This window comes from Lathyrus oleraceus, chromosome 7, assembly GCF_024323335.1.
Source record: "Lathyrus oleraceus cultivar Zhongwan6 chromosome 7, CAAS_Psat_ZW6_1.0, whole genome shotgun sequence".
In the NCBI taxonomy this organism is placed as follows: Eukaryota; Viridiplantae; Streptophyta; class Magnoliopsida; order Fabales; family Fabaceae; genus Lathyrus; species Lathyrus oleraceus.
Window position 1 is genome coordinate 204,709,329 of NC_066585.1, and position 12,926 is coordinate 204,722,254.

Here is a 12,926-nt window from a genome sequence, read left to right on the forward strand (position 1 = left end):
AGGTCAAAGCAATACAAGAGATGCCTGCATCCAAAACTGAGAAGTAAGTCAGAGGTTTTCTCGGCTGCCTAAATTATATCTCTAGATTCATATCACACATGACCGCCACATGTGCTCCTATATTCAAGCTTCTTTGGAAATATCAGTCTTGTGATTGGACCGAAGACTGCCAAAAAGCGTTTGACAGTATCAAAGAGTATCTGCTTGAGCCTCTGTTTCTGTCTCCACCTGTTGAAGGAAGACCTATGATCATGCATTTGACTGTACTTAAAGAGAGTATGGGTTGTGTTCTTGGTCAGCAAGATGAGACTGGAAAGAAAGAATATGTTATTTACTACCTTAGTAAGAAGTTCGCCGATTGTGAGACTCGATATTCTATGCTTGAGAAGACTTATTGCGCATTGGCTTGGGCTACTAAGCGTCTGCGTCAATATATGTTGAATTATACCATTTGGTTGATATCCAAAATGGATCCAATCAAGTATATTTTTGAGAATCCTGCTTTAACTGGGAGGATTACCCGTTGGCAGATGTTGTTATCAGAGTATGATAGAAAGCAATCAAAGGTAGTGTCTTGGCTGACCATTTAGCTTACCAACCGATTGAAGATTACCAGTCAGTATATTATGACTTTCTTGATGAAGAGATCTTGTACTTGAAAATGAAAGATTGTGATGAACCATTGCTTGAAGAAGGGCCAGAACCTGGTTCCCGTTGGGGCATGGTATTTGATGGAGTTGTTAATCAATATGGTAATGGCATTGTGCAGTGATCATTACTCCTTAAGGCACGCATTTTCCATTTACAACTAGATTGTATTATGGGGCTTGAAGAGGCCATTGATCTCAGAATCAAGTATTTGGACGTCTATGGAGATTCAGCTTTGGTTGTGAATCAGATCAAAGGTGAATGGGAGACGAATCAACCCGGTTTGATACCATATAGAGATTATGCAAAGAGGACTTCAACTTTTTTCACAAAGGTTGAGTTTCATCAAATCCCTCGAGATGAAAATTGGATGACAGATGCTCTTACAACGTTGGCTTCAATGATTATGGTGAAGTATTGGAATGAAGTTCCCAATCTGACAGTGATACGTCTTGATAGGCCAGCTCATCTGTTTGCTGTTGAAGAAGCCAAAGATGAAAAACTGTGGTATTTGGATATCAAATGTTTCCTCCAAAGTCAGATTTACCCGCCTGGGGAATCTTTAAAAGATAAGAAGACTTTGAGAAGATTATCCGGCAATTTCTACCTGAACGGTGATGTATTGTATAAGAGAAACTTCGATATGGTTTTGCTCAGATGCATGGATAGACACGAAGCAGACCTGTTGATGACTGAAGTCCATGAAGGTTCCTTTGGCACTCATTCCAATGGACATGCTATGGCTAAGAAGATGTTGCGAGCAGGTTACTATTGGCTGACAATGGAATCTGACTGTTGCAAGTTTGTGAAGAAATGCCACAAGTGTCAAATTTATGCCGATAAGACTCATATTCCTCCGAAACTATTAAACGTCATTTCCTCTCCATGGCCCTTCTCCATGTGGGGAATTGATATGATTGGCATGATTGAGCCCAAAGCGTCGAATGGATATCGTTTCATTTTGGTGGCAATTGACTACTTCACAAAGTGGGTTGTAGCGGCATCGTATGCGAATGTAACCAAGTAAGTTGTTGTAAGGTTTATCAAGAATCAGATTATATGTCGTTATGATGTGCCAAGTAAGATCATTACTGATAATGGATCTAACTTGAATAATAATATGTGCCAAAGAAGATTCTATCTTTCAAGCCAGATTCTAGGGGCAAATGGACTCCTAATTATGGAGGCCCATATGTTGTTAAGAGAGCCTTTTTATGCGGTGCTTTGACCCTTACATCTATGGATGGTGAAGAGTTCACTCTTCTTGTGAACGCAGATGCAGTCAAGAAATACTTTGCCTAAAAAAGAAAAGAATGACTCGCTAAGTTAAAAATCTGAAAGGGCGACTTAGGCAAAAATGAGCGTCTCAGTGGATTGAAATCTGAAAGGGCGATCCAGGAAAAAATTAGAGACATAAAAACGGGAAAAAAATCATCTCGATAAATTAAGTACCTCACCTTGGGACAATTTATGCAAAAATTAGGGATTATGGCAAGTAACTGCATCCTGCTGATCTTCAGCTTTGAAGACATTCTTGAGCAAATTAGTCAATTCTGATTCACCATCCCCGATGAAGTCGCTAAGAGCACAGTGAACATCAAAAATTGGTAGAAGGATTAGTGATAATTGTATTCAATGTAGCCCTTTTCCATGTAAATTACCATTTTTCAACTTTTGTAAAGATCTATGGAGTCTTGTCATTTACAGACTACCATTCCATTAAATAAAGTTGAGCTTTTTATCCAATTATTTCTACTCTTGTTTATTTCAGCCAAATAGATTTAAATTTTATTATGATCATTTTTGAAATTAAATTTTAAATTAAAATCATATTTTCTTAAATATATAAAAATAGTTACTTTAAGCAATCAATATCATTTAAAGGAATATCAACAACGGTTTAAAGAGAAGTAAGCCCTAAATACAAAGCATTATTGGTTCTCCCCAAGCAGTTGGTGTAATCCCTATTTCATCCTCGACAACATTTCAGTAGCCGAGTTCTGCTAGTTTCCCCGGCCGAGTTTGTTGGCCTCCCTTGAGTTGTAGTCATGTTATTTCGATAGTTAGCACGACTTCGGCAGAATTTTGTTTCTCTGTAAATCGTCAGAGTTACTCCTGATGTTGAGCAGCTATTGTGTTAGTCCCCTGCAAGGTTGTCTCCCATTTGATATGGTGTTGACCTAAAATTTCCCGTAGAGTTTGTAGATGTTTCCTCAGCAGATCCTCTCCTTGTGCTTTACCCAGCCGGGATTTGGGCTTTCAAGATGTTTGTTTCTCTCCAGCAGTTGTTTCCCTCCCATGAGGATTGGCTAGAGATTGTATCGATGATTCCAATCAGTGACATTTGTATCCTTTGTGATCGTTTTGTCAATATAATCATGATATATACATATACATATACATACACACTCATATAATTTCATTTATTGCACTTTGTGATCCATCGTTCACTTTGATCCTCTGCTATGGTGGTTTGCTTTTTCCCCATGCAGATTTGGTTTGTCTATCCTCTTTCAATTGTAGAGTGTCAGCCCATTAAGCAGAAAGACTTTAACCTTTCTCTTTCCCCACTGAGTTGTTTCCTCGTGGATGATCATTATTTCAGTATCCTCCCTAGTTGATTATTTGGATAGAACCACTCCCCTTGAATTACATCCTCATTGGGTTGAGTCTTTAATTGAATTTTCTTTATAGTTTTTTCCTAGATAGATGCTTTTGGTCCCCTGAGAGCCTATTACCCAGTAACTGGTAATATTCTTCTCATGTGTTTTACTTTTTCCCAATACCCGACAAAGGTAACTTTGTTTCCCTAGCGGATTCGTTTCTACGTCTCCCAGGAAGTATATCCTTGATATGTTCATCCTAACTGTAACACCCCAATAAAAATAAGATAATTATTTAGTTAAGTTAATATTATATTTATTAATTTAATTAAATAATTGGAATTATTGGATTATTATTATTATTATTATTGGAATAATAATTATTGGAAAATATATATAAGTTGGAAATAAGAAAAAGAGTCCATTTGGTAAAAAAGAGTTTTACGTGAAACAGAGAAGCGGCTGAAAAGTGGAAAGTGGAGAAAGGGCAAAGAGGAAGAGCAAGGGCAAAGGTTGGAGAAGAGAAAAGCTTGGAGCTCAAAGATTTGCCGGATTAATCAGGTAAGGGGGGTTTATCGTCGTTTAATGGGTATTATGGGTTAGCATGTAATGGGTAGTGATAAACCGTTGAATTGACCCTAATTGGGATTGTGAATACTGAAAATTATGTTGGATAAAACTGTGTTTAGGCTGTAATTGAATCTGTGTTTGGGTTAGTTGTGAATTTCCGAACGTATAGCTTTTTACGGAATTGGAATCGGAGGTCCGGAAGTCCTCCAACGGCAGAAAATGCGGAGAATTCTGCATTCTGCCTTGTGTTAGCGCAGGAACAGCTTCTGTCTTGCGTTAACCGGTTAACCCAGGGTGTTAACCGGTTAACACTGTTATGTATTCTGAATAATTGCTGTTTTGTCTGCGTTAACCGGTTAACCCAGGGTGTTAACCGGTTAACACTGTTAAGTTTTGGGCAGAAAGCGTGTTTGTGCTGCGTTAACCGGTTAACCCAGGGCGTTAACCGGTTAACACTGTTGCAGAGTGGAAAAATTGTTAATTAAAATGTTGTGTGCCTAATTGATGGTTGCCTATATCGGTGTGTGATATAGTAGGGATTATTTCCCGCTATTTTGAGCAGTATAGGTATTAGTAGAGTGTGCTAATACTGTGTTTAATTATTTGACATGATATGATGTGTTGATACATGTGTTGATACTGTCTGATGGTATGCATAACGTTGTGAATGTGTATGTTATGCATGTGTTGTGAATGGACTGTTTTATGGCTTAGAGAGTGAGCATCGGTCCATTGTGGATTATTGTTGTGATGTTGCATTGCTAGGTGATTAGCGTGCATAATGTGGCCTTTATGGTGGTAGCTAATTCCCATGGTGAGGAATTAGTGATGTTAGTCATTTGGACTGTTTTTGGATGTTTGCATGCTAGGTGAATTAGCGTGCATAGCATGGCCCTTGGGGTGGTAGCTAATTCCCATGGTGAGGAATTAGTGATGTTAGTCACTAGGTCTCAAATGAGTGGGACTAGTGAGCTTGGTAGCCGTACCTGGATTTGGTCAGTGAAGTTGAACTATATGTTCACGAATAGTCGGTACCGCATGCATGGAGTCTCATTGCATAATATATGTGTAGTGTATAATATGAATGGATGTATTCCAATGTTATACGTGTGTTGTGTTGGCATTGAGCATGAGTATGAATTGTGTTGATATTGAGTATGATATTTGTGTTGATGTGCCGTTACCGAATGTGTGATACGATTAGGGTGATTAATGTGTTAGATTACTTAACATGACATTATATTCTATAATGCTTATTATATCGATTGAGGAACTCACCCTTACAACTATTTTTCAGGTAACGAGCAGTGATTGAGTAGAAGCTAATGCTTGGAGTCTAGTGTAGTCTCCTTAGTGGGTCATGCTCTGATAGATGTAACATCGGGAGGGAACATTTTAATTGTGTTGTTGACGTTTGTTGAACCAGTTTACATGTAGCATGTGACATGTTTTGAATGATCGATTTGATCTCTATCCGCTGCGTATTGTGCAATACTTTATGTTTTGAGTTAAATAATGAGCATGACTAAATAGTATGACGAATGGTGCGAAATAAATGTGTGACACCCTTAACTGCATGATTACTCTGATTTATATGTTGTTATTTTAATTAAATATTTGGGGTATTTTAGAAGGGTGTTACACTAACCGGTGACAAATATTCTCTCCTTTTGGTATTCTACCCAGTAACTGGTAGTTGTAATCCCTATCTTGTTCCCTAGAGAGTTAATCCTTGATATGTTCATCTTAGCCGGTGACAGATTTCCTGCTTTTTGCGGTCTTCTGCCCAGTAGCCGGTAGTTGTAAATCCTGCTTTTATCTCCTTTGCAGAGTTTATCCTTGATATGTTCATCCTAACCAATGACGGATACTCTCGTTTTGGTATTCTATCCAGTAACTGATAGATATAATTCCTATTTTCCCCTTTGAGTCTATCCTTGATATGTTCATCCTAACCGATGACAAATATTCTCTTCTTTTTGGTATTCTATCCAGCATTCGATAGATGTAATTCCTACTTTTTCAGGCAGTTTATGTTCATCCTAACCGGTAACGGATATCCTCACTAGAATCCCCAGGCAAATCTATCCTTGATATGTTCATCCTAACCGGTGACAAATTTTCTTTCCTTTTTGAGTCTATCCTTGATATGTTCACTTTAACGAGTAACGAATATTCTCTCTCTTTGGTCTTCTGCCTAGTAACCGGTAGTTGTAAATCCTATTTTTGGCTTTCCCCAGAAGTTTATTCTTACCCAGTAGCCGGTAATGAATACACCTCCTGTTCGCCTTCAGCGAGTCATCCTTGATATGATTACCCTAACCTGTAAAGATGTCCTTCCTGTCAGATTTTTGTTATCTCCTTACCCAGTAATCGGTAATGGATAATAGATTTCTTCTCCTCATATGTTGAAGATCTTTTCTTCCCCAGTCAAGTTTGAGTGCGCATTCCCTTTGTGGAATCGTTGTTTCCTGCTTGGTTCGAGTATTTCAGCTTTGTTCTGATTTACCCGTTTCCCCTGCAGGTGTTCCTTTTGTTCCCCGGCTGAGTCTTTCCATCGATTCATTTTTATGGAATCCCTCGAGTAACACAGTTGTTCTTAAGTCGTAGCCTGGCCTACACACAACCCTTTTTCCCTAGAGTCTCTGTCTCCCCGGTGAGTTTTCCTTTCGGAATGCATTATACTTCTGTGGACTTTCAGACTCTCCGGATTCTTTTCCTTTGTGGCAACATTTCCTTACAAAGATTGTCGTAACATTCATTTCATATGCACCATGAGGTCTCTTAGGGACCAAAATTTGTTTCTATATGTTGTTATTTAAGCCCACTCTACTGAGTCGATGCGAAGATTTTAACCTTCATCTCCTCAATTAGAACGTCCTTAAATAGGGGCAGCTGTAAGACCCCAATTTTGATCCTAAGATTCCTCATGCTATCTCATCATATGCATTGGCATTGGGATCGCATCTTGGCATCCTCCTTACCCCTAATTCATTGGGTTTGCATTGGCAGAGATCACCAAGCACATTTGATTGTATCATACTTTGTATTTTATCATCTTTACTAACCAAAATACCAAAAATATGTCTTTGTATAAACTAACTCTTTTGTAGGTAAGGCATGTGTTCACCTTTGATCTATCAAGCTCACATTTAGGGTTTAAGACCCTCAAGGCAAGGAGCTCAATACAAAACTGGTTTACTATGGCTCTAATCATCATATATGAAGCCCCATGGTCTTCACATGTTATTTTGATCAAGAAATCATCAAGAGTTTGGAGTTGGTTTGCCTTGGAAACCCTAACTCATCTAGGTATGTTATGTAACTACTTCAACAATCTTCTTCACCAATTGATCAAATATTTCAAGGGATACTTCAAATTCCACAATATTATGCATATATGATCCTCCATGAGTCCCCAAGGTCAAGAGAATTGCAAGCTAGCAAGTTAGTTCATGGTGGTTGACCAGAGGAATTCATCTGATCAAAAGTGGGGTTCCCTAGACCCTATCTCCTACAATTTTTATCACATAAAAATGATTCCAACAGTAAAGTTACTCTAAATGACATTCCAAACAACTCTCATGTTAAGGTCTAGACCTAGTTTTTCTTGGAAAGTCATTTTTTATGGTGAAAGATTATAGGTCATTTTGTGTAAACCCTAATTTGGAGGTTAACTTCCCAAAGCCATAACTTGATCAATTTTTATGAGATGAAAGATTTACAAGTTTCACAATTAAATTAAAGATGTCTACTTTAACTTTGATGTTTGGAGGAATAGCAAATTCAACTTTTATATGCATGTGATGTGAGGATACATTATAAGTCATTTTGGACCAATGCCATTGAACAAGTGATTTTCCCCAATTTCAGAAATGCATAACTCCTTTGTATTAAATCCAAATGAGGTCACATTTGTTACCATTTTGAATTAATTTTAGAGAGCTACAACTTTTATGAAGGAACGTTTCTCATTTGAATCTCACATAAAAAGTTAACCAAGATGGAATAAGTGAACATATGGCTTGACACTTAGGAAATGTTTTGACATGTTTGATTTTCCCAAATTCCAACTCAAAATTCATCATGATCCAAGCTTCAAATGAAAAAGTGTATAACATGAAAGTTGTTCCTCTTGATCTAACCTTTCCAAAAAGTCCAATATCATTGCATTTGGACAAGATATGAGTGACCTGCGCATGGCTTGAACATTGGATCATCATTTGGCATAAGTGAACTTGAACCTTCCATACAAAAATGCGTAGCTTTCCAACATGACTTCAGCAAGGTTTGTACTCAATTATGGACCAGAAGGAGTGATTAAATGGGCCTATCACACGCCCATGCACCCATGCAATATACATTGCTATTTTTGGATCTTCATTTCAAGTGCGCAAATATCAATTCATATGGCTATAAATAGAACCCCTTGCCTTCAGAATTAAGGACCGTGCGCGCCAACTTTGAATCCCAACCTCCAAAACCCTCTCATTCAAAGGATAACCTTGGGAATTTCCATTGAAAATTGAGTTTGAATCTCACCGTTTTGAGATTCAAATCTCCAAGAGTCCTGTGCCTTTTGTTCATCCAATTCCACTCCATCAAGTGTCCTAAGCAAGATCAATAGCAAGCAAGAGCAAGATCGATTGAATACAAACCTGCATTGAAGGTATTTTCCAAAAAAAATTATCTTTTCGATTCTCACGCAATTCTCCATAGTTCTTCTTGATCTTTGGTTGTCTGAAGTCCTACCAATGTAGGTAACAAGATTGAGTTGCTTTGAGGTCAAATCGAAGCAACTCAGATCGTACACCTCAAAATTCAGGTCCCTGTATCTTTCAATATACTTGGAGTTAGGAGAAATTAAGGCCAGATTTGAGCTCTTGAGCATTTTTACTTTAAATTCATGTCCTTCTTCTTAGATTTGGTGATGGTGGTGAAAACAGTCCGGGGAAGCTCACCGGAGAAGGAAACCGGAGCTTTGGCTCCGGTGATGTGTTGACATTCATCTGAACCACATGATCCATTTCAAATGTTTTAATCTTGTGCCTTGGTTCTGCATACCATCCCTGTAGCGCTTTAACTTGTGACCTCCATGGAACGCGCACTTGCAGCCACTTGATCTCCCACCTCAATTAATGAGGGAGATCAAGTGGTCCACGTTTTTCCTATTTTTTGATTTTTCATTTTATTTGGTTTATTTTCATTAATTCATATTAATTTTAATATTGATCCAAAAAATATGAGAGTTTCACCACAAAAATTTAAACAAATTCCTCTTTTATTTTCTGAATTAAAATTATTTTTTGGATCATTATTAATATTTTTTTATGATTTAATTATTTTTTGTGAATATTTTTAATTCTTTAAAAATAGTTTTAAGTTTCCAAAATTAATGAAAAATTTTCTCCAAGGTGATTTGACCTTGTTTGACCTATGATAAATCTCATGGCCATTTATTTGGTGTTTTGATGAGGTTTTAGGATTTTGACCAACCATAATTTAATTTAATGCATTATTTAATTAATTTTAATTGTTTAAATATAAAACAAATTGTGTTGAGCTTTTGATATTGACTTGTTGAGTTTGACTTGTGTTGTTGGGCCTTGATCAAGGTTGATTTGACTTTTTTGAGTTAAAATCATTGGATTTAGAGGATTGATGAAATATATATTTCATCTCCCAAAATGAATGAATATTTTGATTTGATAAAAATCCTCCTTTGACCGATTTGTGTTGATTCTATTTCCCCTTCCTCTTCATCTCAATCCCATCCTCTTTTCATTCATTTCATGGACTTATGATATCTCTATATCCTAAGGCTTGTTGATTGCAAAATCAACATAAGTGTGGATGAAATTAGGTCCACCCCTTTTGCATATTATTTTTAAGTGTGGTATGTTTTAGGAGTATGGTTCATAATACCATATCTCTAACATGCATCAATACTAAAACATTTATTGCCCGACCTCAAATAGTTGTGACTTCTACATAAGTCCAATTACGATTGCTTAACATAGCGTTAAATTGATGACATAAAAGGCATAACATTCTATAAGTGAGATTGTAAGTCTTCCCTCTTCCATGGTATTGTATGGAAACTTGGCCTTTTTCCCTTCCTTTGGAAGATGTCTTGGTTCAAGGATCCATGCTTATGAATAGTGGGTTGAGTGTTCTCCAAAGAATGACTTAAGCAAAAGCAAAAGCAATACTAACTGCTAATCAATTAACAACTAACATTTAATTTCAAGCTCTTTACTTTTATGCACTTTAATTTTAAGTCTTTATTCATTTGCCATTATTCATACCATTCAACTTGTTTACTTTAATGTCATTTTCACTTTGCTCATTTGAGCCTCATTTTGTGATTATATTATGATTGTATATACTTGTTTGTTTATGTGGTCTTTTGACCTTAATGTACATAATAACAAAAAAAAACCTAAAAGACATTTTGTGTGGACTGTTGGATTGATCTGAGACATTGGACTTAGAATTAGGCAACACTCCCTATGCAAAAGGACTTGGCCAATGCCAACTTTCATGAAACCAAGTGCTTGTGATTTGAAACTTCATCTGAATCAAGTATTGTGATCCCATCTGAGTTCATCTGCTACATGGTCTTATTGAAGTTGTTACTTTGAACTTGTGCCTAGTGCCTATCTTTGATTCATCTGATACATGGAAGATTATGAAGGAGATCATGAAGTTGTAAAGCTTGGATGTGGCTATCTTTATTTTATGCCTTTCTCTTCTTCTTGCTATTTGTGTATTGATATTGCTTGATTCTAAAGTCCAAGGGGAATTTGGGTTTCTATATGACATTCTTGTCTATTGGACTGCAGCCCATTGGTCAAATCTTTTCAACTCTTAACTTTTAAATATTTGCTTAGGATTAGTCTCTTCATCTCTTCCCCACTTCTTTAATTTAAAATCTCTCCCCTCTTTCAAAATCTTCTTTGTTTGTGATTTCTAAACTTAGACTATATTGCAAATTAGAAACTTTGGCTTTATGCCATTGAATTTTTAAACTCTTTTCTTAATCAAATTTGTAAGTGAACTTAAATATACTTGACTTAAAATTTCAAAAGACAAAAAGAACTAACACTCATTCAAACTTTTTAGGCCTTTTGTGCCTTTGTTAAACTTAAATTTTTGTTAAAAACAATGCATCCACTTTGAAATTGTTACCACGAACTACGAGGTTTTGATCCCTCATTTTATGTTGGTATGTAGGCACAAGTCCGAAGGTATTGTCAAACACAAAAATATAATCAATGAATTCTTTTATCATCCCTCCACTCTATTTATTGAAAACATCATTTTGTACAAAAATATATATGCACACAAAAAGGGGCTCCCTAGGAGTACCTAAGACACTTTGGGTGCTAACACCTTCCCTCTGTGTAACCAACCCCCTTACCTGTAATCTCTAGCATTTTATTAGTTTTAATTTGAAAACCTCTTATTATTGGGTTTTGTTCATACTTTTCCCTTTTCCCTTGGAAACAATAAAAGCGCGATGGCGACTCTGGTTTTATTGACGTTAAGTTTATCCATAGCTTAATGGTCATGAATTTACCGCTACAGCGGGAAGAGCAGTTCCATGCTTTTAGCCAAAAGCATGAGGAGTTGCAGCTTGAGTCAAAGGACAAAGACGCGCTTATTGAACTTCTTGAAGACCGATCAGTAAAGAGACAGAGAGAGCCAGAGTGTCCATCTTCCTCTAGTATGCCTCAGCCTTCCGGTGATTGGAAGAAGATTGTTGATCAACTTGTCCTTAAGAAGGCTCAGATGAAGATATCCTTTGAGTCCGAGATTCGAAGCATCCGAAGGAAGTACGCGCCAGCAGCTAGATGATCTAACATTATTGTTAGGGGATCCTTATGATGATTAGTTTCCTTTTCTCTTGTATTTGTACTTTGGTTTCTGAAATTGTACTTAGTGTAATCCTTCCAAATTTTATGAATAAAAAGAGATTTTATGGTCAATCAAATTGATATTATATACTTGCAAGTAAAGCAACATGTTCCTTGAAATTAAAAACAAATAAAAACATTGCATCTCATGCATCATTTGTATAACAGGTTTTCTTCTGCCAGATATCTTATCGGTTACTCTTCTGTGCTTCAGCCAAGCTGACTCACCGATACAACACTCATGTTAATCAACCCGGAATTATGGAACATTTGGAAAAAGAGAACAAAGAGCTGAAAGATGAGATTATCCAGTTAACTTCCATGATGGAGTATGTTCTTGCTGTGCAGAATCAGTCTTCACCAACTCCCGTAACTCCTCCCTAGAGGACTGTCATCTCCGAGGTTGCTACCTCGACTATTCCTGCTGATGCTACTCAATCTGGTCCAACTATGCTTGCTGGATTCCCATGGGGGATGCCACCAAATTTCATGCCTGAAGGGTTTGCGCCTACATTTTCTTCTATGCCGACATCTAGCCCGGTCATGTCTGTGCCACCTCCAGATGTTCATACATTGCCTCGTGTTGAGGACACCATCTACCATTCTGAGCCATTTGAGGGCCCAAATGTTTATGAGAAGATTGAAGAAATGAAGGATCAATTCCTTAAGCTGCACAAAGAGTTGAAAACATTGAGAGTAAAAGACCTGTTTGGTAAGAGTGTTGATGAACTCTGCTTGGTACCAAATATGAAGATTCCGATGAAGCTCAAAATCCCTGACTTTGAAAAGTATAAGGGAAACACCTGTCTGTTGAGTCACCTTGTGATGTACGCCAGAAAGATATCAACTCAAATTGATAATGATCAATTACTGATTCACTACTTTCAAGACAATTTGACTAGTGCTGCTCTGAGATGGTATATGGGGCTAGACAGTGCAAGTGTTCGCACGTTCAACAATCTGGGTGAAGCTTTTGTGAAACAGTACAAGTATGATGTGGATATGGCGCCTGATAGAGACCAGCTGAGGTATATGTCTCAGAAGGATAAAGAGAAATTTAAAGAATATGCTTAAAGATGAAGGGAACTTGCTGCTCAAATTAATCCTATATTGGAAGAGAAGGAGATGACGAAGATTTTCCTGAAGACGTTGAGTTCATTTTATTACGAACGAATGATTTCCAGTG